A 27283-nucleotide genomic window follows, 5' to 3' on the forward strand; every position below is an offset into this window, starting at 1 on the left:
TTTGACTTGAGGGTGTGTGTATGGGAGGGAATCCAGGAAGGCTTCCCAAGTAGGAATTAGCACTTGTGTTTGGCATTGACGGAAATCTGGGGTTTCAAGGCAGAGGTAGTTTAGGTAAGACATTCTAGGCCAGATTGGCATAAAGGTAGCATGTTGAGATAGGAACAGATAGCCTATTGCTCTCTATTTTGAGGGCAAGTAACAGGAAATAAAACTAAGGAGTTTGAGTTTATATCAAGGAAAGGCCTCCCTGCCCTGATGAGTTCATCCTATTGGTCTTTAGCATTTTCTAATCACTGAGTTGTCTGTGAGTCTTTTTTCTGTTGTTTGGTCAAAAATACCCGGTTGTAGGTGATAAACAGGAAAATCTGCTGGGTAAACGATCTTCTTCGTGCAGATCGTGCAACCATCACCACGATCAATTTTAGTATATTTTCTTTCTACCAAGAAGGAACCCTGTACCACCAGCCCTACTCTCTATAGACTTGCCTATTCTGGACATTTCACGTAAATGGGATCCTACAATGTGACTGACTCATTCCACTTAGCAGAATGTTTTCAGAGTTCATCTGTGTTGTACCTGTATCAATACTTTATCCTTTTTCGGGTTAAATTATATTCTGTTGCATGGATATACCACATTTTGTTGTTCGTCAGCTCATGAACATATCGGTTTCCACTTTTTGCCTATTACGAATAATGCTGTTCTGAACATCAGTGTATAAGTTTGTGAGTGGACATATGTTTTCATTTATCTTGGGTATATACCTAGGAGTGGAATTGCTGGCTCATATGGGAGCTCTACCTTTTGAGGAACCACGAACTGTTCTCTAAAGTAGCATCATCAATGAATGAGGTTCCATTTTTTCCACATCCTTGCCAGCTCATGGTTTTTTGTTTTGTTTTGATTACAGTCATTCTTGTGAGGGTGAAATGTGGTATCTCATTGTTATTTTGATTTGCATTTGCCTCATGGCTAGTGATGTTGAACACCTTTGCATGTGCTTATTGGGCATTTGGGCAATTGTTTGGAGAATATACCAATTATCTTTTATTTTGGCTTTCAGAATTTAAGTGTAAAAGTAAAGTGCAGAACAATAGTATGTTACTGTTTAGCATAAAAGTATACAGAAGAATGCCAAGTATCTTTTTTTGCTCCAATTGTTTTTATTGTGGTAAAATACCTGTAATGTAAACTTTACCATCTTAGCCATTTTTAAGTTTGCAGTTTGTGTACATGAAGTACATTAGTGTTGTGCAGCCATTAGCCACCATCCTTTTCCAGAACTCTGTTCATCTTGCAAAAGTGAAACTCCATTAAACACTAAATCTCCATTCCCCTTCTCCCTGGCAACCGTCATTCTACCTTCTGTCTATATGACTTTTTTTTTAAAAAAAAATTTTTTTTTTCAACGTTTTTTATTTATTTTTGGGACAGAGAGAGACAGAGCATGAACGGGGGAGGGGCAGAGAGAGAGGGAGACACAGAATCGGAAACAGGCTCCAGGCTCCGAGCCATCAGCCCAGAGCCCGACGCGGGGCTCGAACTCACGGACCGCGAGATGGTGACCTGGCTGAAGTCGGACGCTTAACCGACTGCGCCACCCAGGCGCCCCGACTTTTTTTTTTTTAATAAAAAAATTTTTTAAAGTTTATTGTGTGTGTGAGAGAGAGAGAGAGAGAGAGAGAGAGTCCAAAGTAGGCTCCATGCGCTGTCAGTGCAGAGCCTGACGTGGGGCTGGAACCCACAAACTGTGAAATCATAACCTGAGCTGATGTCAAGAGTTGGACACTTAACTGATTGAGCCACCCAGACACCCCTTTATGACTTTAAGTACCTTATATAAGTGGAATCACAAAGTATTTGTCTTTTTGTGAGTGACTTGTTTCACTTAGCCTAATGTCCTCAAGGTTCATCCATGTTATAGCAGATGTCAGAATCTCTTTCCTTTTTTAAGGCTGAATAATATCCGTTATATGTATAGACCATATTTTGCTAATCCATTCATGTGTCAATAGGTGCTTGGATTGCTTCTGTGTTTCAGCTGTTATGCTTATTGCCATGAATGGGGGTGTACAAACACTGCTTTGAGGCCTTGCTTTCAGTTCTTTTGGATAAATACCCAGAAGTAGAATTGCTGGGTCGTATGGTAATTGTTTTCAATTTTTTGAGGAACCACCGTACTGTTTTCCACAGAGGCTGCACAATTTTGTATTCCCACCAGCAGTGCGCAGGGTTCCAATTTTTCCACATCATTACCAACACTTGCTATTTTCTAATTTTTTGGTGGTAGTCATCGTAATGGATATGAGGTGGGTCTCCCTGTAATTCTGATTGGCATTTCCCTAAAGATTCGTGATGTTGAGCATCTCTTCATATGCCTATAGGCCATCTGTGTGTCTTTGAAGAAATGTGTATTCAAGTCCTTTGCCCGGTTTGGAATTGGGTTTTTATTGTTGTGGAGTTTGCCAATTATCTTTAAATTTACGTACCCGTCAGTCACTTACTGAGTACCTGCTGTGGTGAGGCACTACCCAGATGTTGGAGATACAAAGTTGAGTGAAACAGGCACACCGTCTGCTCTGGGGGAACCCAGAAGTGGTAATGGAAGTCGGGTCACGAACAAGAATTCAGTCCTTTTGCCTGACAAGAGATCCTGGCTCTGTTACTTTATGGAAGACCTTCTACAAAGTGCTTAACCTTCTGGAGCTCAGTGTTCTCATCTGTAAATGGGGGATAATAGCCACTTCGTGTAGTAGTTGCCGTGCAGATTCAATGAATTAATGTGTGTAAAACTCACTGAGTGTTAGAAGTCTTCTTTCCCCTTCCCTTCGGTCCGTTGTGTCTTCCTGGCTGCTCATTGTACAGAAGGGGGGAAAGACCCACGCCTACCAGTATTACCAGTATGGAAAATTAAAACCTTTGTTCCTGGCCGTGTTTTCAGAAGTTAATTTGAGTAGGAGTGTCTTGCCATTATTAAAGGGCACATTTTTAACGAACAGTTGTCACTGAAGAACTTGTAATTTATGAGGAGTTAAATATTCAGCATGGAAAAGCATCTCTTCCTCATGTCAGAACTTGTGCCTTTTGCCAAGTTTCAGGCAAATTTGTATATTTGTGATGTTTGTCAGTTTTATATTTGTATATTTGTCAGTTTTATTTTCCAGAGTTTAATTAAAGGTGTGTGTGTTTTTTTAAGATTTATTTTTAAGTAATCTCTGTACCCAACATGGGGCTCGAACCCACAACCCTGAGATCAAGAGTCTCATGCTCTGCTGACTGAGCCAGCCAGGCACCCCAAAGGTGGGATTTTTCCTTCTCAGGTCTGATAGAACCTGCTGTGTGTCTCTGTGGAAGACTACCTAAGCCTGGAAAAATAACCAACAATGAAGCTGGTGTTCAGATCCAAATGAAACCATGTCTTAGTCTCTGTTTACAGCATCTAGGATGGTTGTACAGAAAAGCATCTTAGGGATTCGGGAGGAAAATTAGTAGAGTTGTATCTTCTCTTGAAATAGCCAGGTATCCCTCAGTACTCTGAAAATAGGAATGTGATTTTTTTTTTTTCCATTGAATCCAAAGACCTATAGCAAATGTTAAACTTGCTTATTTGCAGAGTAAAAACAAGAGAGATTTTTATAAAGAGAGAAAAAAACCCAAGTAAGCAAGTCATTGTTTTGTGAGTTAACCTTTGTGCCGTTTTCTTGTTCAGAACAAACAGCTGGTATGTGTTTGCTTTTAGTATGGGCAATGTTAGACTATTTAAGGGCAAGCAACAGTATTTATTCCTTTGTGAAAATTGGAAAGGGACACCAGTTTTAACTTGGCTGGGGATTGACTCATCTCATTACTGTATATAACAGATCAGAGATTTTATTCATCAGTACACTTGAGGGGCAGGAGTCTTTAATATGGAGATTGAGGTTTTATGTTCCAAACTGTTAAGTGACCTTAACAAGTGATTTCACAGGGCACCTGGGTGATTCTGTCCGTTGAGCGTCCGACTTCAGCTCAGGTCATGATCTCATGTGCTACCAGCTCGGAGCCTGGAGCCCGCTTCGGCTTCTGTGTCTCCCTCTCTTTCTGCCCCTCCCCCACTCGCACTCTGTCTCTGTTTTTCTCAAAAATAAGTAAATGTTCAAAAAAAAAAAAAGTGATTTTACTTTTTAGAATCCATTTCCTCAGTGGTAAAATGAGGAAGTTGAACTAGATTGCTAAGGTCTCTTCTGATGCTAAAATTTTATGGTGCTATATTAAGCACATTTGCTCCTTTTGACACATTAGTATAATTGACTGCTCTCGACCTATTAAGTTCTTCTGGGAGATACCAACCAGGCCTAGTAATTTTTGTCCCTTTGAAGATCTGCCTCTAAGCTGGTGGTATTAGAGTTACAGAGTCATAGGAATTTTGTAGAAACTTGTGTAAATGAGAATAGCTTAATTTATTCAGCTTTCCATGTTCCCTTTTTAAAAAACTTCTTTTGCAGATGGAAGAACTTTGGGAGGCTGCTTATTTTCTGTTTAAGTAGCAAGAACGTAAATCTTCACTCAAACTGAGCTGTGTAAAGGCATTCGTAATTACAGGCGGTTGCATCATGGCACAGAGTTTCATCTTCTAGAAAAATCACCTAATGCTCCAGATCTCTTTGCCTTGGTTGGATTTCATACCCCTCCTTCTCCTTTTTAAAACTGCTATAGACTGTGAAGTTCTGGGCGCAACTGTATTGTGCCCTATTTCATACATTGAGTCTTAAAAATACACACTTTTTAAGCACAGAATAATTTTTGAAATGGTCATGTCTGTCTATCATGTCTAACAGATACCCTGTTCTGACTTCATTCAGCAGACATCCTGAACTGAGTCTTGAATCACTTATGTTCTACTTCTGACTTTGATAGAGAGATGTGGTAAAAGTTTCTGCATTAGTATCTTATTGTATGATACTCTCAAACCAACACTTGAGATTGGTAGACTGATTTCATAAATTGCTTTGTAAGGCCTCTACCAGTTAGAGATTGGAAGTACAACTTCCTTATGGCACCTTTTGAATTAAGGCATCAATGAATCTTCTGACCCTTCCTAAAGGACCCTGTGTCCTTTAGTGTCTAAATGTGCTTTTCACATTGATCAACAAACAGTGACTGTGCTATTTACTTATCTTTCATCTCTTGTACTCTATCCTTGCTAGAGATATGCACTTTGTGTTTTGAATCTTTATGCTAATTTTAAAGCTGTTTGACTCTGGCTTATTTAAAAAGTTATGTGTTGTGTATTTTGTTTTCTCTAAGTCTTAGGCTCATGCTACTATATATTAAGCATTTTTTTATACTGTGTCTCAGTATTTCATGATATTCTGTGAAGAACACCACTGTTTTCAGAGGCTCTGGCTTCCTGAACAAATTTGAGACCTTGCTTCACCCTTTTAGGCATATGCCTTGGAAAGACAGAGTCAGCTCTCAGGAAGATGGATTCTCTTTCTTTTCTTTCCACTTTGGAAAATTGTTCTCTTCTCGTGTGTATTAATTTCTGACAGGGCTGCATGGCCTTTTCTCCTGGCTGGTGTTTTCATTATTCCCGAGTATTTTAATCCTCTGCTGGAGATGGTGGGCTCAACAGAGGGGTGGTTTGGAGCGTCCCTGTCATCGCAGGCACCAGCCTCCATAGACTTACGTGTCATGTTTAAGATCCTGTTGGCCGTTAGGCCAACCACCTGGTTGCTGCTGAAACCAAGTGGCTCCAGAACCCTGCTTGCTCTTCTCTCTAGTTTACCTCACTTGTTACTGCACTGATTTGAAGCAGTGGGTCTTCTGTGGCCTGTGCCCTCCACTGTGTTTGGTGGCACCTTGAACATTTTCCCTGCTCAAGGGGCAGGCTTCTGGGAGGCCAGAACCAATGAGGACCTTCAGCAGCTTCGTGTCACTCATCATCAGTTCATACTGACTGACTCTCACGCGCTTGCTTGTGACATTCTGCTCTGGAGGAGATGCTCTCCATCCCCTGACCAGCGTTCCGTGTCTTCATTCAGAAGATTAACAGAGTTTCTCAAAAGTGAAAATGTGAGAGATTTTTTAAATCTTTAAAAAAATTTTTTTTAAATGTTTTTATTTATTTTTGAGACCGAGAGAGACAGAGCATGAGCAGGGGAGGGGCAGAGAGAGAGGGAGACACAGAATCCGAAGCAGGCTCCAGGCTCCGAGCTGTCAGCATAGAGCCCGACACGGGGCTCGAACTCATGGACTGTTAAATCATGACCTGAGCCGAAGTCAGATGCCTAACCGACTGAGCCACGCAGGCACCTCTGGATCTTAAATCTTAAACTATAGCCGCTAGACTGTTTCAAAGTCAGACAGTTTACTAAAGTTGAGGGGGAAAAAATACCAGATCAGTAAGCAATGAGTAGCTGACGCTGCAGGTGCACCCTTACCCTCTCTTACTGCCCTGCAGTTCTGCCCTCCAGCCCCCAAGCCTCCCTTTCCGTGTGTTCCTACCGGCCGTTCCTCGCCTCTGCCTTGGTTTCCTGCCGTCCAGAGGGCAGCAAGCGCGGTGCTGTGCTGCTTCAGTAGAAAAATGCTCTCACTCCCTTCTTTGTACTTGAAATGCTGCTCCGGCCACGTTGGCCTTAAACCTGCCAGTCAGTGATTCTCCGGTTCCTCTTGTGTATCTCGAGACACGCTTATTAAATTTTCATATGTAACTCAGTACTGTCTGTAGTGTCTGTGCTTTGCTTTGAGTTCTGTGTGGGTTATTTTCAAACTCGTAGTATTGAGCTATCAGGTTTGCTGGCCAGTGCCCCGTGCTATAAGCAAGACCTCTTTCTACATTACGTATCCCCGGTCAAACATATTTTAAAGATCCTGTTACTGCAGGTGCTTACCCCTCCTCTTATCTTTTTTTTTTTTTTTTTTAATTTTTTTTTTTTTTCAACGTTTACTTATTTTTGGGACAGAGAGAGACAGAGCATGAACAGGGGAGGGGCAGAGAGAGGGAGACACAGAATCGGAAACAGGCTCCAGGCTCTGAGCCATCAGCCCAGAGCCTGACGCGGGGCTCGAACTCACGGACCGCGAGATCGTGACCTGGCTGAAGCCGGACGCTTAACCAACTGCGCCACCCAGGCGCCCCTCCCTCCTCTTATCTTAACGATAAAATTACTCAGTTTTATATTCAAGATTTTACATTTTTCCTTTTCCTCACATATGTTAGGAGTTAGGAAGATGAATATTGCACACAGGGGGAGATTTGGGGCACCTGGCAACTTTATTATCAGTGCCAAGAGGACGGCTACTTACTTTGTATTTTGCCTTAAGCACGTATTCTAGACCTGTCCAGTCCAGTAGCCACAAGCCACATATGGCAGTTGGGCACTTGAAATGTGCTAAGTCCAAGCTGAGATGTGCTCTAAATATGAAAATACACAAAAGGTTTCAGAGACCTAGTAGGAAAAAAAGTAATGTGATACAGCCTATTAATAATGCTAATACTGATGACATTTTGAAAAATTACTTTGGATATATTTGGTTAAATAAAATACTATTTCAGCTGTTTTTAGTTTTCCAAATTCTGTTACTAGAAAATTGAAAATTATACATTTGTCTCACATTATACTTTTATCACACAGTGCTGGTCTAGAAAGTATGGTACTGTCAACATAGGTAATGATCTAACTTGATACTTACAACTGTGATGTCCCACTCACTGGAGGTAGTAATCGAATAGTTTGCCCGTAGCGTTGTTGGGCTACTTTTATTTTATTTTTATTAAAAAAAAAATTTTTTTTTCAACGTTTATTTATTTTTGGGACAGAGAGAGAGCATGAACGGGCGAGGGGCAGAGAGAGAGGGAGACACAGAATCGGAAACAGGCTCCAGGCTCTGAGCCATCAGCCCAGAGCCCGACGCGGGGCTCGAACTCACGGACCGCGAGATGGTGACCTGGCCGAAGTCGGACGCTTAACCAACTGCGCCACCCAGGCGCCCCATGGGCTACTTTTAAAAGAAGCCCCTGGGCTGGGAAATTCTCTATTCCTGTCATCTTTGTCAAAGGCTTAGAGAAAGTGAGACAGGATTACTTGATGCTTTAGTTTGAAAACTGCAGTATCGCGTCATTTTACGGGTTCTTGTTTGGATGTTGAGTCAGTTCAGAACTTTTTTGTACTCTTACTACGTACCGGGTACTTTCTTAGGTCTTTTGGATGCAAAGACAGATCTTACCCCTGACCATGAGGAACTTAGTCATCGCATACTATGAGGACGAGACAGGAGTGTGATGCATCGTTCAGTAATAGAAGAGCTCCCAGTGGCTGGTGTAGTGCAGAGGAGGAGGAGGTAGGGCAGGGACAGTGGTCAAGAAGGACCCCACGAGGAGGTGATGCATCTGCTTAAATTCTTTTAGAGAACGTCCCAGAAGCCCTGCCCCAGGGGAATGCTCAGGGTGGTGCAAACACAGACCATCCTCGGGGTGCGAGGCGTGACTGTGTAGTTCCCACCCCAAGAGTGTAAGCTCAGGTCAGCCAGGAAAGGAGATGTGTTGAATTGGCCCCACACAGGCCCATCAGCTTATTGATGGGGTTTTGATGATCGTCTTCGCAGTTGAAATACTTGACCTTTCCTGTTTTACTCAAGAATTGAAGAAAATATGTAAATGTTCTTCAGTTTCATCTTCTCCAGTTTTTTTCTGTACATAGATGTGAGGGTGAATGAAACTGAAATGGGGGAAAATTGAATGACTTGCCTTTCTTTGGTGGAAATACGAACAGTTTGGAAAGCTACCAGAGTGTTGTGTAAGTGTGTTCAGTGGCTGAAGCAGACCAGCTCAGGTTACACTGCATCTCCCGTGTTGGGGGTGGGGACAGCGAGTGACACAGCATACAACGGACGCTTACATAACCATGACTCCAGGGGATAGGATTAAGCTGTGAATGGACCTCCCAAACTCCGGAATATGATATTAGAACACAGCCTTTGAATTTTTCTCTCAAGCTTGACTTGAAAGTGAGCTTCAGAAACCTATCAAACTAGACTTTCCATTACTCTTGGACCTTCTTTCCCCTTCCCTTCTGTTATTAAGTTTGTGAACTTTGATCATTTTAGAATTAAAAGGCAGCGCGGAAATCTCTGAGTGCAGCTGTCTCTAGGTAAGTCATGTAACTTGTCTGGTGCTGGGTTTCCTCCCCGTCCCCAGCAGAGCAGAGTTGAAACCTGGGTCTCCAGATGCCTCTGTCCTTAGCACGCAGCCGGTTTCCAGAGGCTCAGTGTCCGACTCCCTCTCCTGGCAGATTAACCTCATTGCAGGTTCTTCAGCTCTCCTTTGCCTCCTGACGGAATTTCCAGAGTTAGTAGATAAAGGAGGATTTTTGTTTGGCTCGTGGGGCGAAGTGCACCTCGAGGGGACCAGGTGCAGCATGGGATGTGATTTGCCGGGGAAGACACGATGCCCTCCTGGAGGGTGCCAGGCGTGCCGAGCTTGCGGGAGCCGATCTTATCAGAGGAGGCTTCTCTTCACAGGTGGCAGGGTACTCTTACTTTGGCAAAGTTACAGCCACTGTGGCTTTCCTTTCACTTTGGACCCTTGCCCTTTCACTTAGGGAGTTTGGATTTGAAATCCAAAATAGTCAAACCACAAAAGGGTGGGGTTGGAAATGGGTTTTACTTAGTAACCTCCAGTTCTAACTGAGGATACTGAGGTCTGGAAAGGGGTTAAATGCTAGTGCAAGGTCATCCAGCTGGGACGGAATCCACGTGTTAATTTCCCAGTCTCTCTGTTGATACTTTTATTTTTTTAAGTCATAACATTTTTTATAGCAGTAAATAACAACAATAAAACAAAAATGAGTAAACTAAGCCTTAAAAGAATCAGAGAATTATGAAGAACATTATTGCTTTCATTTGAACATGGTTTATACCATGCTTATTTTTGGGAATTGCTTATTTTAAGGAGTCTCTTGTTTCTGTAAATTGCTTAAGCTTTTTTTAGGTTATAAGGGAGAAGGCGGAGTTTAGACATTACTAAAATACCTCCTATAATAAAAACTTTATATCATGGAGAATTTCAAATGTGCACAGAAGTAGAATACTGCTGTCTTCTAACCGAACAAGTTGTCAACTCATCAGTCGTAGCTCACATAACTTTAAGCGTGCTGTAGTCAGACTTGTGTATTTTTTACACCTGTTTTGCCCTTGCCAGTAAAATGTCTTTTTGCTTTTAAGAAAATATGGTACTTTTATTTATTATTCATAGAATTATGCTCTTGTGGTGTGAAGTATTTCTATCTCAAGTGCTTATCCTAAAAATGTTTAGAGAGAGCATGCTTGCCAATGGGGAGGGGGCAGAGAGAGGGGGAGACAGAGAATCCAAAGCAGGCTCCATGCTGTCCCCAACATGGGGACAGACCCCAACATGGGGCTCAAGCCCACAAACTGTGAGATCATGACCTGAGCTGAAGTCATTTGCTCAATAGACTGAGCCACCCAGGCACCGTATCCTAAAAATTTCTTTGAGTTGACTTGGTCAAGATGATTCTAAAGCAGAGTTTTTATCTTTGTTACCACATTAAGAAGAGCTAACTTCTGTGACAGACCCCATTAATTTTAGTAATTAGGTAGAAGGTTTTTTTAAAAAATATTTATTTTTAAAGACTAGTTAAGTTTATCCATTTATTTTGAGAGAGAGAGAGAGAGTGTGAGCAGGGGAGTGCAGAAAGAGAGAGAATCCCAAGCAGGCTCCACGCCATCAGCCCAGTGTGGGGCTTGAACTCATGAACTGTGAGATCATGACCCGAGTCAAAACCAAGCGTCAGATGCCCAACTGACCGAGCCACCTGGGCGCCCCAATGTTTATTTTTGAGAAAGAGAGAGAGGGGAGGGGGGAGTAAGGGGGAGAGAGAGAGAGAGAAAATATGAGTGGGGGAAGGGCAGAGAGAGAGAGGGACAGAGGATCTGAAGCGGGCTCTGCTGGCAGCCAGAGGGCCTGAGGTGGGGCTCGAAGTCAAAAACCACAAGATCATGACCTGAAGTCGCACACTCACCCAACTGAGCCACACAGGTGCTCCGAAACAGGTAGAAGTTCATTTTCAGTTATGGGAAAGTCCAGGGTGGGTTTTTACTGATGGGCGAACGGGAGAAGTGATTCAGAGATCCAGGCTTCTTCTGTGTTGTGACCCCACGATCGTCGGGCCATGCTTTTGTGGTTGCCCAGTTCGCCTCCATCAGGCCATCAGAGGGCCAGGATGGGGGACTGCATAGGGGAAGATAGTAGGGGCTAGGCCTAGGAGAGACCGATGGGCCACGTGTCTTCACAGCCCATTGGCTAGAACTCAGTCATGTGACCATGCTAGCTGCAAAGGGAGCTGGGAAATGTGGTCTGTGACTCCAGGAAGACAAATCAGCTTGGTGAACACCTAGCCACCGTGTGGGTGTGCATATGCACCTCTCATGCTGGCCCTGTGTGCTGCATTTATGTTCCTGTGTGGAAGCAGCACAGCAGAGTGTTTTCTTTGTGGTTCAAGCCATTTTACTGTGGCCTTAAAAATCATTAGTGTTTTTTCCTTCTCAAGAAATTACATCTATTCATTAAATAAAATTTGAGAAACCCAAGGAAACACGGAAAAGATACAAAAACTACCAATAATCCCATCACCTGGAGATGATTATTAATTCTTTGTTACATTTCCTTCCAATTCAAGAGTTTTTTTTTTTTTAAGTTTATTTATTTATTTTGAGAGAGGGAGGGAGGGAGGGAGAGAATTCCAAGCAGGCTTCATGCTCTCAGTACAGAGCCCAGTGTGGGGCTTTATCTCATGAACTGTGAGATCATGACCTGAGCTGAAATCAAGAGTCTAATGCTTTACTGACTCAGGCACCCAGGTGTGCCGAATTCAAGAGTTTTTAGCTGCTTAGAAATAACAGTTTATTTTTTTAACATTTTTGAGAGAGACAGAGCATGAGTGGGGAGGGGCAGAGAGTGAGGGAGACACAGAATCTGAAGCAAACTCTAGGCTCTGAGCTGTCAGCACTCAGGCTCAAACTCCTGAAATGTGAGATCATGACTGAAGCCGAAGTCAGATGCTCTACCAACTGAGCCACCCAGGCACCCCTAAATTTTTATTCTTTTTTTTTTTAATGTTTTATTTATTTTTGAGAAAGACAAAGTGCAAGCTGGGGTGGGGGGAGAGAGACAGAGACACAGAATCTGAAGCAGGCTCCAGGCTCTGAGCTGTTAGCACAGAGCCTGATGCAGGGCTGGAACACACAAGTGGTGAGATCATGACCTGAGCTGAAGTCGGACGCTTAACCGACTGGGTCACCCAGCCTTTTTTTTTTTTTTTTTAAATACTAATTCTTACTTTGTGCTGACTTGTGAACTCTAAAATTCATCAGAGGGCGAAGCTACAACAGTTACCAACGGCCTGGCAATTTTGCCTTTTCTTAGCAAAAAATACACCATTGCAGAGCTGTGGTGAGGCTTTATTTACACTTTTGGCATTTCAAAATGAACTTCTAGGGGCGCCTGGGTGGCTCAGTCAGTTGAGTGTCCAACTTCAGCTCAGGTCATGATCTCATGGATAGTTAGTTTGAGCCCCGCATTGGGTTCTGTGCTGACAGCTCAGAGCCTGGAGCCTGCTTCGGATTCTGACTCCCTCTCTCTCTGCCCCTCCCCCTCTCATGCTCGGTCTGTGTCTCTCAAAAATAAATAAACGTTAAAAAAAAAAAACCCAAAATGAACTTCTAGTTTGTACATCATAATATCCTCTTAGTGAATAGAGTAAAAATTGGGGCTGGTGAAGTTAGATTGTCAAGGCAGAAATAACATTTTAAGTTTATGATTTGCTTCCTACTCAGTTTTTAGAATTCTTAAGAACTGCTTAATTTTGCAGGAGAGAATACTAAGAAAAGGTGTTTGAAAATGAGCCAAAATTAAAACTTACCAGCTTGAAGTATGTATGAATGTGTTTCTGGTGCTGAGCTGAGAACTTGGGTGGATGTGCTTTTCTCTGCGTGCCTGCACTGTTTATCCTGGTCAGCAGTGCAGAAAGGTGTTACTCATCTGAGGTGGGAGAGCCCTCTGCATTTCTTGTCATCAGCTCCAGATTCAGGGATCTAGAACCTTCAGGGTTTTCTTTAAGGTGGTGAGGTTGCATCCTAGAGGTAGACCTACATCAGAATTCCTCTTTGTGATATCATCCTCATGACCTCACAGGCAGGGTTGCTCAAAATGTTTGTGCAACTTTTGGCAGGATATGAGCTGAGACCTGGCCCGATTCTACAGACACCATGAGGTACCAGATTGTCTCATATTGGTAGATGGTACTGACTTTCCTGCGACTTCTGTATATTAAAAAAATAAAGACATTAGTGGTAGGCCCTCTATATTTTACTGAAGCTATATAATGGTAAGAAAATCATTGTTTTAAAATATCCTCTGGCAGGACATTTAAAAACAGAAAACTCAGTAGTAGAGCAGAAGGATTTTACTGTGAATGGGTATGTGGTTAATCAGTGGCTCTATTTGCTATGTAATTTATCAGTTTTTCTGTTTCCTGCAAATAGTCCTGACATTTTTGTTGTTTGAAAACTTGCCCTGATGCTGAAGATGGAAACAATTTGAAATAATTAGACTTGGTGATAGACTTTGTATACATTATGACCCAGAGGCTTGCTTGAATTCAGACGCATCACAATAGAGAAGTTGTCATCATTTGTTTTTGAATATATTGTTTTGCTCTTTGTACTGGTTTTAGTTGGAGTTGGAAGAGAAAGCGTTGCTTCACACAAATGCCCAGAAGTATAGTCTCTGATGGTTAACACATAGAATTTTCTTTTTTTTTTTTTTTAATTTTTAAACATTTACATTCAAATTAGTTAGCATATAGTGCAATAATGATTTCAGGAGTAGGTTCCTTAATGCCACTTACCCATTTAGCCCATCCTCTGTCCCATACTCCCTCCAGTAACCCTCTGTTCTCCATATTTATGAGTCTCTTATGTTTTGTCCCCCTCCGTTTTTATATTATTTTTGCTTCCCTTCCCTTATGTTCATTTGTTTTTTATCTTAAAGTCCTGATATGAGTGAAGTCATATGATATTTGTCTTTCTCTGACTAATTTCACTTAGCATATTACCCTCCAGTTCCATCCACATAGTTGCAAATGGCAAGATTTCATTCTTTTTGATTGCCGAATAGTATTCCGTTGTATATATACACCACATCTTCTTTATCCATTCATCCATCGATGGACATTTGGGCTCTTTCCATACTTTGGCTATTGTCGATAGTGCTGCTATAAACATTGGGGTGCATGTGTCCCTTCGAAACAGCACACCTGTACCCCTTGGATAAATACCTAGTAGTGCAATTGCTGGGTCATAGGGCAGTTCTATTTTTTTTTTTTTTTTTGAGGAATCTCCATACTGTTTTCTAGAGTGGCTGCACCAGCTTGCATTCCCAACACACACATAGAATTTTCTTAAGGATTGTCCTCCTTTAAACAAAAACTTCAAAAACCCGTTCTTCCTATATATAGTAGTTGATAAATTAACCCTCCCATCTTTTTTAAAGTAGGTATTGGGACTCTTCTAACTTTGATTCTGTAAGCCATGTTGAGAGATTATTAGGCGATCAAAAAAATTTTTGTTACTGCTTTGTCCTCTTGCAAAGCATGTCGGTATTAGACTCAACATCACAGTTTTTGAAGTAGATTTCTATTTAAAGTGTTGTCCTATGTATTTCCCTCTGTAACAGCCATATGTCCCAATTTTCTTAAACATGTAGGACTTACAGTCTTAAAACATTGACTTTCTTTGAGACTAGGAGCCCTTTATGGGTCCTCTAGGTGTGTTCCCTTTCAAATGTCTCTATTTTTTTCAACGTTTTTTTTTTTTTTTTTTTAATTTTTGGGACAGAGAGAGACAGAGCATGAACGGGGGAGGGGCAGAGAGAGAGGGAGACAGAGAATCGGAAACAGGCTCCAGGCTCTGAGCCATCAGCCCAGAGCCCGACGCGGGGCTCGAACTCACGGACCGCGAGATTGTGACCTGGCTGAAGTCGGACGCTTAACCGACTGCGCCACCCAGGCACCCCTCAAATGTCTCTCTTTAACTGGGAGGTCTTTGAGACAGCTTCTTAGAAATGAGCCATCCAGTAAACATAGGTTATAGAAACTTGAAACTGCAAATTTGAAGTGAATTTTAGCTACAGCAACATTTAACTGCTTTAGATTAGTTTTCGTTATTACAAATATTTCTGTGTTTTCAAGATATATTCTTATGCAGGGAGAATGGAACTGAATATTTGATTAAAAAACTTTTTTAAAATTTATTTTTGAGAGAGAGAGAGAGAGAGAACGAATGGGGGAGGGGCAGAGAGAGAGGGAGACATAGGATTCAAAGCAGGTTCTGCACTGAGAGCAGAGACCCTGACATGGCGCTCAAACCCGAGAACCATGAGATCATGACCTGAGCTGAAGTCAGATGCTTAACTGACCAAGCCACCCGGCACCCTGAATCTTTTTCGAATTCCTATTCCCTCTGCAAGATCTCTTCCATGGAAGGGTTATCCAGGTGGGGTCTGAATGGTAGTGGGTCAGTCATAGCAGAGGGGGAGTGATCCTGGAGGTATCTTACAATGACAGTTTGGTAGTTTCCTGGGGCACTTGAAACAGTACTTGCTCATTGTGCTTTGCATAGTGTTAGATGGCTCTGGCTTCACTTCCAACCTTGGAATTGATTAGTCATGTTTTTATTTTGATTTTTCTTCTTTCCAAGGTCTTGGTAATTAACCCATTGGTTTTTTTCCTAAAAGCAATTTTTATCTTTATCTGGATGTTTTTATGAGGCAGAGATATCTTATTAAAAGGAGTAACTGCAGGGGCACCTGGGTGGCTCAGTCAGCTGAGCGTCTGATTTCTTCAGGTCATGATCTCATGGTTTGTGAATTCTAGCCCCGAATCCAGCTCATTGCTGTCAGCGCAGAGCCTACTTGGAATCTTCTGTCCCCCTTTCTCTCTGGTCCTCCCCCAGTAGCATGTGTATTGTCTCTCTCAAAAATAAATAAACATTAAAAAAATGCTCTCTGTTTAAAAAAAAGTACAGTAAGCTTATTGTTCTATATTTTGAGAAGGGTGTTGTCTTGAACTGTAACCACCATTTCTGGAAATCTGTTCAGAATGAAAGACTGACATTTATGTAATTTCCTGTTAAAATACTGTGTTGTAGCAAGAGAAATTCTATCTGATAGGGAAGTGGGGTGCTTGGATTCTTAGAAATAATAGCTGTTTCAGTGCTTACCATGTACTGGCATTATCCTAATCGCTTGGAACTTCCCTAGGTGCTGATCTTTTCTAACACACTAAACAAATGTGTACCAAATCTTGATTTCCCAGAGGGTAGACCACATTTTTTTGTTGGGTGGAGGAGAGTATTTCTACTTTCTGGAATACTAACTTGGAGTAAAGCTGACATCCTCAAAACATGCAAAACACACTTCTTTTTGGGAAATACGAAAGAGGATAAGTCTTCTAAGGTTATTTGTTTCCCTGAAATAAATATCTTGTCCTTTTAAAATTTGTTATTTAGGTCAGATCTCAGAGTTAAATCACGAACTAGGATATTAATCTACTTCAAAATTGTTGCTTGAGGCCTGACTTTTTTTTTTTTTTTTGTCTCTCAAAATAAACCTGTAGGTTACACAGGGAAAAGAACAAAGCCCTGTTCCTCTCGTATTGATGTTTAGCAACAAAGCTTCCAGTTAAGTGAAATGTAAACCTTTTAATGAGAAGAGAACCAGAAGAGTTGGTGCCCCCGAACCATCTATGTGTCCTGGATCCCTCCCTGCATCTCCCATTTGAGAATGTACTAGCAAAATAGTAGCTATCTTTGTTCAGAAGTGAGTTTTAGCGATAAGTATTTTACAAATGGTTCTTCGCTTGAAAAAATACTGGAACTATGGCATTAGTCAATGATGTAAATATAGGATTCTGGGGGTTAGTGTATAGTCTGTTGCAGTATTATGGTTTGGAAATTGAGATTATAAGTAATGTGACTGGCTTTAAAAATGGGGCACCTGGGTGCCTCAGTTGAACATCCAACTCTTTTTTTTATTTATAAATTCAGGTGATTTGGATCAGTTTTAGGTCTCCCATCCCTACTTTAAAAAAAAAACAAAACTAATTTAGTTTTAAATTTATATCCAAGTTAGTTAGCATATAGTGCAACAATGTTTTTAGGAGTAGATTCCTTAATGCCCCTTACCCATTTAGCCCACCCCCCCATAACCCCCCCAGTAACCCTCTGTTTGTTCTCTATATTTAAGAGTGTCTTATGTTTTGTCCCCCTCCCTGTTTTTATATTATTTTTGCTTCTCTTCCCTTATGTTCATTTGTTTTTTTACCTTAAAGTCCTCATATGAGTGAAGTCATTTGATATTTGTCTTTCTCTGACTAATTTCACTTAGCATAATACCCTCCAGTTCCATCCACATAGTTGCAAATGGCAAGATTTCATTCTTTTTGATTGCCTAGTAATACTCCATTATATATATTATGGTTGTGTATATATCTTTATCCATTCATCCATCGATGGACATTTGGGCTCTTTCCATACTTGGACTATTGTTGATAGCGCTGCTATAAACATTGAGGTGCATGCGCCCCTTCGAAACAGCATACTTGTATCCCTTGGGTAAATACCTAGTAGTGCACTTGCTGGGTCATAGGGCAGTTCTATTTTTAGTTTTTTGAGGAACCTCCACACTGTTTTCCAGAGTGGCTGCACCAGTTTGCCTTCCTACCAGCAGTGCAAAAGAGTTCCTCTTTCTCTGCATCCTCACCAACATCTGTTGTTGCCTGAGTTGTTAATGTTAGCCATTTTGACAGGTGTGAGGTGGTATCTCATTGTGGTTTTGGTGCGTGTTTCTCTGATGATGGATGTTGAGCATTTTTTCATGTGTCAGTTGGCCATCTGGATGTCTTCCTTGGAGGAATGTCTATTCATGACTTTTGCCCATTTCTTCACTGGATTGATTGATTGTTTTTTGGGGGTTGAGTTTGAGAAGTTCTGTATAGAGTTTGGTTACTAATCCTTTATTAGTCATTTGCAAATATCTTCTCCCTTTCTGCTGGTTGCCTTTTAGTTTTGCTGATTGTTTCCTTCCTGTGAAGAAGCTTTTTATTTTGATGAGGTCCCATAGTTCAGTTTTGCTTTTGTTTCCCTTGCCTCTGGAGACATGTTGAGGAAGAAGTTGCTGCGGCTGAGGTTAAACAGATTTTTGCCTGCTTTCTCCTTGAGGATTTTGATGGCTTCCTGTCTTATGTTTAGGTCTTTCATCCATTTTGAGTTTATTTTTGTGTAAGGTGTAAGAAAGTGGTCCAGGTTCATTTTTCTGCATGTCGCTGTCCAGTTTTCCCAACACCATTTGCTGAAGAGACTGTCTTTATTCCATTGCATATTCTTTCCTGCTTTGTCAAAGATTAGTTGGCCATATGTTTGTGGGTCCATTTCTGGGTGAGCATCCAACTCTTGTTTTTGGCTCAGGTCATGATCTCACGGTTTGTGGGATTGAGCCCTGTTTTGGGCCCTATACCGACAGTGTGGAGCCTGCCTGGGGTTCTCCCTCTCCCTCTCTCTCTGTAAGTAAATAAATATTTTAAAAAATGAAAAAAGGGGCTCCTGTCTGGTTCAGTCGGTGGAGAATGTGGCTCTTGATCTCAGGGTCATGAGTTTGAGCCCCATGTTGAGTGTAGAGATTACTTAAATAAATAAATAAATGAAAAAAGTACACCAGAACTTAGGTTTTGTCATCTAGGGAAGTGTTGTTCATTTATTACAGTGATAGAGCCATTAATAATTCTGGGAACTCTTGGAATTGTCTGTGTGCCTTGGATACATTTTTGCTATGTTAAGTAGTTGCACATCTTATTTTATTATTTTTTTGCACATCATATTTTAAAGTTTTTTTTTTTTTTTAATTCAAATTTTGGAAACAGCCAGTAGTGTTTTAGAGTCAAGTCCAATGAAGAGCTTTGAGAGATTGAGTGGTAATTACCACTTTCGGTCACCAATAAAGTACAACTTAACAAACTGTCTCTGAAGTTAATTCTAAAAGAGGAGTCAAGGATACTTTTGACCAAAGCAGTATTATTGAGATAACCTTAAAATTTACTCAAGTGATTACATTTGACATGGAGATCCTTCCTGGATGGAGGAGGTTCTAGAACAGTGCTGTTCAATAGAACTTTCTGGCATGGTAGAAATTGTTGTATATGTTGCGCTGTGGTTATTGAGCACTTGAAATGTGGCTGATGCGACTGAGGAGCTGAATTTTTATTTCATTTTGTAAGAATTTAAAGTTTAAACAGCACATGTGGCTAGTGACTACCATCCTGGGTAGCGCAGATCTAGAACATTTAGCTTTCAGTGTGCCTTACAGACCAACATGAACAGTTGATGGTAAGACACTCTAAAAATCTTAAAACAGTTATTTTACCAGCAAAAATGAGTTGATTCTGGAATAGCAGAGAATTGCAATTCAAGATAAGCAGGCAGTAGCAAAAACCATAGGCCAGTCCAACAAAGTAAGCACGTTATTCTATGGAGAAGGTGGAAGTTGGGAAGGGTAAGTTTTTGAGAAGAGTCCATCAGAGAAAGACAAGAGTTCAGGGTCATGACTGTTCCTCATTGGCTGAGTGAGGTAGTCAATTTCTTGGAGGAGATGCTGTATACATCTTATGCTGTTGGGGCCTGTAATTGAGGATTCTTTCCTGTTGACAATTGTGTTGGGATTGGTCATTGACAATTCGTGACTGATACTGCTTGAGAACTCCCCCTCCTGGCCTCCTGACTCCATGTTAGTGAGGTTTCCCTTTATTCATGTTCACATTATCAAGGCAAAGTAGTTCGTGGGATTTCTGGTCTGCCCTACCATACGTGCAGAGTAGTAGAGAGGCCAGAGTTGTCATGTATGTTCAGTGGTATCTAATTTTTATAGCCCCTGCAAATTTATCCTTGCTAAGGTGTTATGTATGTGAAGGATTTGAGATGAGAACCATCTTCTCTATTTCCATTTTGATCACTGACTTCAGATGCTCGTGGCTCCTCTTCCTGAAATTTAAGACCTGCCCCCGGCAGCCCCCATCTGTTACTTGTACCCACGGTTTGAGTGAGTGAAGACTTGGGATGCCACGAGAAAAAGCCTGCCAACCCTTGGTTTAAATCTTTGCTTGACAATGATAGCCAGGTTAAGATCACTGAAATGAACAACTGAAATAAATTTAGGGTTTAAGAGGAAACTCCAGACATCTTTCATTTCCTACCACTAGAATCTTGAAGTAAAAGCTGGTCATAGTAAATTTTTTTGATTGAATTCTAAAGCTCTTGTCTAACTTGATTTATTGCAAGAATCTTCTGATGTTAGCCAAACCAAGCTGCTCAGTGTTTTACCCACATGCTTTATACCTTTCCTCCTCCTTCCTCTCCTCCTCTGAAGTCTTTTCTCTGGGACTTCTTAATATCCTGACTGCTGACACCTGTACAAGGCTGTTACTTTCCTTTCAGCCCTTGCTGAAATCCTTCCTTGCCATGAAGCGTTTTCTTTCTGCCCTAATCCACTCCATCCTTCCATCTTCTAAAAACACTTCCAGGATCATTGCATGGTTTGGTATTTCTTGTAAGTTACATTGTAATCTTAGTTATTTTTCGTATATGTGGGTCTTTTCTTCCCAACTACATTATAAACTCCTTGAGTTTAGGTCTATGCCATGTATTTTTCTGTCACCTGTAGCAAGCACCAAGTATAATCTTTTAAAATACTGATACACTCTGGTGTGCGTGTAGAATTATTGAAACAATTAAGACTATTTTCCTCATTCATTTTCTTTTTTTTTCTTTTTAAAAATTTTTTTTAATGTTTATTTTTGAGAGAGACAGAGACAGAATGCAAGTGGGTCAGGGGCAGAGAGAGAGGGAGACACAGAATCACACAGAATCCGAAGCAGGCTTCAGGCTCTGAGCCGTCAGCACAGAGCCCGATGTGGGGCTCGAATCCACAGAGCTGTGAGATCACGACCTGAGCCAAAGTCAGGCGCTTAACCGACTGAGCCACCCAGGCGCCCCTCATTCATTTTCTTTTTTTTTTTTAATTTTTTTTTTACATTTATTTATTTTTGAGAGACGGAGACAGAGCACAAGTGGGGGAGGGGCAGAGAGAGGAGACACCGAATCTGAAGCAGGCTGCAGGCTCTGAGCTGTCAGCACAGAGCCCGACGTGGGGCTCGAACTCACGGACTGCGAGATCATAACCTGAGCCAAAGTTGGATGCTCAACCGACTGAGCCACCCAGGCACCCCCCTCATTCATTTTCTTTAGTGAGCATTGTTTATAAAGTACTGTGGGGAATATAACAATGACTAAAAGACAGTCTGGTGGAGCGCATAGACGACACACACAACTTAGTGTGCCAGGTGCTAGGAAGAGGTACAGATTCAGTACTACAGGAAGTTACACATTTTCATTGGTGAGCATTGGAGAAGGGTTGGTGGGGCAGATGAGTGCCTGAATCTGCCCTCGTGTAAGGTTTCAGCAGATGGAGGTAACTAGACTTGGAAAGGGCATTCAAGGCTGAGTGAACCACCTGAAACGAAAGCACAGAGGAGTGAAACGCTGAGGCTTCTGTAGTGGTATTTGGGGAATTGGACACGTGGATGGTTCATGTGCATGTAATTGAGAAAATGAACCTCAGGTGACTTTTATCGATTGTTCGGCAGTGAGTGGTTCTTGAATGTAAGCATCGGAATCACCAGAAGGGCTAAAAATACAAGTAGCTGATCCCCCACCCAGAGTTTGTTTCAGTAAGTCTGGGGTGGGGGAGGGCCCTGATAAGTTTCTAGGTGATGCTGATGATGCTGCACATTTTGAGAACTAATTTGGAGTACCATTCCATCTGATAACCAACTTAGAGAAATGCCTGGTTTACATATATAAATACCTCAATATTAATGGATAATTGTGTTCTTTTTGCATTATGTACGTAAAGTCTTCCCACAAATTTTAAGTTCAGTTATATCACTCACCCGCCAGCACAGCGCTGTGCCAGTGGTAATACAGTAGTAAATACTGTACTTGCTAACTTGGCATCCGCATCTGTGACTATCTGAGCCAGAAGCACATGCTTCTGGAAGCCCTTAGGGAATGGGGGTTTTCAACCTTTGCGACTCTAAATACAAAGCACAAATGGATAGAACAGCAGTTCTCAACACTTTTTTCCTTAGGACCCTTTTACATTCTTAAAAATTATTGAGGTGTCCAGAGAGCTTTTTTTTATTTAGGTTTTATCTATTGATGTTTATACCATTTAGAAATTAAAGCTGGAAATACTACTTCATCAGAAATTAGAAATCCATTACACGTTACATAAATTTTTAATGAGTAACTTTCTCTAAAATAAAAACTTGAACGAAGATGGCATTGTTTTTACATTTTTGCAAATCTGTCTTTAATAGAAGACGGCTTAATAGGAGACAGCTGCTTCCTCATTCGATCTGTAGTCAATCGTTTTGGTTGATGCACATGAAGGAAATTGGCCTCAACGGATGAAGAGGAAGGGAAAGGAGTATTTTTTTTTTTTTAATTTTTTTTAACGTTTATTTACTTCTGAGACAGAGAGAGACAGAGCATGAATGGGGGAGGGTCAGAGAGAGAGGGAAACACAGAATCTGAGGCAGGCTCCAGGCTCTGAGCTGTCAGCACAGAGCCTGACGCGGGACTCGAACTCACGGACCGCAAGATCATGACCTGAGCCAAAGTCAGATGCTTAACCGACTGAGCCACCGAGGCGCCCCAAGGAAAGGAGTATTTTTAAGAGCATTTTCAGATAGTTATGGATTTTCTTCTACCAAAATTTGATAGGTTGTAGTTTATTAAAAGTGGAATCTGAAACCATATGAATGAACTTCTATTGTTACATAAGAGTCCATTGGTTTAATTTGTGCTTTGAATGAATATTTTACCCATGAGTGATTTTGTAACATTATGCATTGTCCGTTGAAAAAGATTGATTCACTGAGTTACGGCACATTTCCATATTCTGGCACATTTCATTATAATATCAAAAAATTACATTTGTTAATCCTGTTGATTTCATCAGGGAATTCTTCAGTATTGGGAAACCGTCAAGCTCACAGTGGAGGATATGTTTTCCAAAATTTGAAGTTTCTCTTGAATACCTAGAATTTATCTTTGTTTTTTTAAAATCTGTGCTTATATTTTATTTAATTTATTTTTGTAATTTTACATCCAAGTTAGTTAGCTTATAGTCCAACAATGATTTTAGAAGCAGATTCCTTAATGCCCCTACCCATTTAGCCGATCCCCCCCCCCCACAACCCCTCCAGTAATCCTGTTTGTTCTCCATATTTAAGAGTCTCTTATGTTTTGTCCCCCTCCCTGTTTTTATATTATTTTTGCTTCCCTTCCCTTATGTTCATTTGTTTTTTATCTCAAAGTACTCATATGAGTGAAGTCATGATATTTGTCTCTCTAATTTCGTTTAGTGCAATACCCTCTAGTTCCATCCATGTAGTTTCAAATGGCAAGATTTCCTGCTTTGTCAAAGATTAGTTGGCCATACACTTGTAGGTCCATTTTTGGGTTCTCTATTCTGTTCCATTGATCTGTTCCGTTGATTGTCTGTTTTTGTGCCAGTGCCATACTGTCTTGGAGTATGACTTCAAGCTTCTCATACAGCTTGAAGTCTGTAAAATTTATCTTTGTTAACAAAGATAACCCTTCCTTGAAGGGACAGGGTCACATAGTTCATTTTCAAGAGAATGTCTGCCAGATTACCCAAGCCTCAGTAGCCATAGTTTACCAGTCATTTTTTTCAGGTACAATAGGTGTTCCCTAAAGAAGTGGCTAATTGAGCGCGTTTCTTTGTTGTACAAGTTCTTCTTTGAGACGCAGTGGGGCACAGCTGAGGTGCTTCCTGTCTACTTGCCATGTTGCTGCAGAGTATTAAAAAGGCATGTATTTAAGGGTTGGATTTCTTTAAATTTAAAAAAAAAAAAATTTTTTTTTTCAACGTTTTTATTTATTTTTGGGACAGAGAGAGACAGAGCATGAACGGGGGAGGGGCAGAGAGAGAGGGAGACACAGAATCGGAAACAGGCTCCAGGCTCTGAGCCATCAGCCCAGAGCCTGACGCGGGGCTCGAACTCACGGACCACGAGATCATGACCTGGCTGAAGTCGGACGTTTAACCGACTGCGCCACCCAGGCGCCCCTCTTTAAATTTTTTAAAATTTTAGTTTGTTTATTTTGAGAGAGAGAGTGCACAAGAGCATACTACCTCTTCATTACAGTGGAGGACGGATAATTTCATACTATCCCTTCCTGTGCTTCTGGGTTGACCTCATTTAGACCAATTCTCCACTCCTCCTTTTCTTCCCAAACTCGAACTCACCTTCTGTAATTCGGGATGTAATGATCAGTCTCCTATGTCCCCATCCTCTCCTGTGAATAGCCTCCTTCCCTCCTTGCCTTATCTGACACTTGCCTCTGAAGACTGCCTCCCACCTCCCCTGTAGCCCTCAGGGAGGTAACTCAGGGCCAGGCTGGTGTGATTGTTGGCCTAAACTGCTTCTCAGGCCTTCAGAAGCCCCAGCTCTTCTACCACCTGGTGTACCCCTGCAGCTGACTTGCCCTGACCTCAGTCTCTCTCTCTGATTCCTTTTAACTTCTCCACTCCCTTTATCTGTGGACTCCCTGGTCCTTTGTAAAATCGCTTCCACACTCAGGCCACTGTGTTCCATCTCCCTGGTCAAAACCTTGAAGCTTCTCACTCTCACCATCACCTCTTATCTCTCGACTCAAAGGGGAGGGAGCATTAGTATCCCTTGGGAGTGTTAGCAGAACCCGAGGCCCCATCCCAGACCTGCTGAGTCAGAATCTGTAGTTTAACAGGATGTCGTTAAAGCACCTGGTACCCTCGTGATTACCCCCCTCCATCCTGTTGAGGTGTCTCATCCCTCACTACTTTTCGCTGTCAGAACTACCCTATCTTCACTTTCCTTCACCCATCTCAGATTCCCTGTCTCATTTTTTTTTAAGATTTATTTATTTTAAATTAAAAAATATTTTCATTTTTTTTTAAACGTTTATTCGTTTTTGACAGAGACAGAGTATGAGCGGGGAACGGGCATAGAGAGAGGGGAGACACAGAATGTGAAGCAGGCTCCAGGCTCTGAGCTGTCAGCACAGAGCCCGACACGGGGCTCGAACCCATGAACCATGAGATCATGACCTGAGCTGAAGTCAGAAGCTTAACTGACTGAGCCACCCCCGTGCCCCTAAAGATTTTATTTTTTAAAAGTAATCTCTACACCCAACATATGGCTTGAACTCACAACCCTGAGATCAAGAGTTGCATCCTCTGCTGACTGAACCAACCAGGCATCCCTCCCTGTCCCTTTTTTTTTTTTTAAATTTTTTTTTCAACGTTTTTATTTATTTTTGGGACAGAGGGAGACAGAGCATGAACGGGGGAGGGGCAGAGAGAGAGGGAGACACAGAATCGGAAACAGGCTCCAGGCTCTGAGCCATCAGCCCAGAGCCTGACGCGGGGCTCGAACTCATGGACCGTGAGATCGTGACCTGGCTGAAGTCGGACGCTTAACCGACTGCGCCACCCAGGCGCCCCCCTCCCTGTCCCTTTTTAGTCGCTCCTCGTTTTTCCCTTCCATTTTAATTTAAATTTAATTGGCAAAATTTTGATTATGAGTGAACTTAGCTCCCCACCTTTCTGGTACCTGTGCCTGAGCAGAAGCTTGTTAGTGGAAGGAAAGGTTAGTAGAGGAAAAGGGAGGCTGGTTTCACTTTAAGTTTGTGACCGCAAATCTCATGTTCACTCTGCTGCTTGGTGTTCCTGCTATATTTCCCCAGTAAGCTCCCATTTCTTGCTCAAAGACAAATATTTTTTGTGTTCAGCTTTCATTCTGAGCCTCCCAGAGGTCTCCCGGCTTTTTGCATGGGCCCATGAGAAAATGGAAGAGTGCCTTTTTCATAGTAGTTTCTCAGGAAATGTTTGTTGAATGAATGGATTACTCTCTTGGAGGAAGATTGCCTTCAGAGAGCTGATCTATTAGGCAAAGCACAGGGTCTCAAAAGTGCCACCACCACTTCTTTGACCTTGAGAAAGCCACTTAACTGCTCAGACCTTCATTCTCTTTGTCCATGAATGGACAGCTGTTGATAACCGGTCACCTACCTTCCAGGTTATTTTGAGATGCAAGTAACTCAGTGTTATCTTCGTGCTTTTGGCACTCTTGCTCCTCTACACGTGTCCCTCACCTTAGTAAGACTGAGTCCTAATGTTTTTAATTGTGGTGTGCAGTCCTTCCTAACTTTGAATGTTAGGTTCAGTGGAAAGAACTTGGGATTCCGGAATCAGGCCTGCTTACTGTTCATATCTCTGCTGCTCAGCCAAATGACCTCAGGTGGCCAGTCATTAACAAGTGAGGAAATACATCTGTTAATCTGAGGTGTTGATTCATTTGTTACGAAAGGACAGTAATTGTTGATCCATAGAATTGTAAGCCTCAAGTGGGATAATAATATGCATACAAACTATTTCTAGATTATAATACTGTGTGTATTATGGTTTGTACATTTTGGGAGGGTTTGTACAGAGGAGAAGGGTGGTTTGTCTTATTTTAGGTCCAAAACTCTTGAGATTCGGTAAGCACGAACATCAGAAATTCAACTACCATCAGCATATTAGAGAGTCAAGAATGTCTTTTTTTTTTTTTTCTCTCTCTCTTTTGCATGTATTTTGGAAGTGATTAGTTTTAAGGTGACATTCACTGACCTTGAAACATTATATGGAGATGTTGCTTCTTGGTCATTACGATTTGTAGGTACCATGACCAAGACTTTGATCTTTTGTTTCTCAGTGAATTGATTTTTTTGAAGTAAGCCTGACCTGCCATTCATTAATAATACATGAAGAAGAAACTTGAATTGGGAGATTAAAAAAGCCAGCATTGGTGGTGGTGTTACTAATTCTTTTATCGAGACAGACTAGACTTTTCTTCTTTGTTATATCTTGGTCACAGTTCCCTGCTTCGGGATTCAAATGACTCGTATGGACCAAGAGGCAGAGGCATTCAGTTAGGCCACAAAGTCTAGACTTCGGGTTCATAGCTAGCTAAATGTAGGTTCCTAATAACCACATGCTCTGTTCTTTTGACTGTGGCTTGTAGATGCTTGATTTTTGTGAGCTCAGGGTGTTGAGCTGCAAAG

At 41.6% G+C, this 27283-nt stretch overlaps 1 protein-coding gene across 17 annotated transcripts in view; it reads left to right on the top strand.

The window, feature by feature from the left end:
• Window positions 1–27283, top strand: part of CLIP1 (CAP-Gly domain containing linker protein 1) — a 126749-nt gene that overhangs the window by 7289 nt on the left and 92177 nt on the right. The window contains exon 1 of one of the 17 annotated variants that reach the window (XM_086681579.1): window positions 8005–9135. The exons of 14 other annotated variants lie outside the window; for them this stretch is intronic. The gene's annotated coding sequence lies outside the window, so the exon portion shown is untranslated. Of the gene's footprint in view, window positions 1–8004; window positions 9136–12770; window positions 13276–23871; window positions 24007–27283 lie in introns of those variants that run through there. 2 more of the 17 variants (XM_086681580.1, XM_086681578.1) reach the window with 2 other exon arrangements.

Source organism: Puma concolor, chromosome D3 (genome assembly GCF_028749965.1).
Source record: "Puma concolor isolate L17-30 chromosome D3, mPumCon1.1.hap2, whole genome shotgun sequence".
Lineage (NCBI taxonomy): Eukaryota > Metazoa > Chordata > Mammalia > Carnivora > Felidae > Puma > Puma concolor.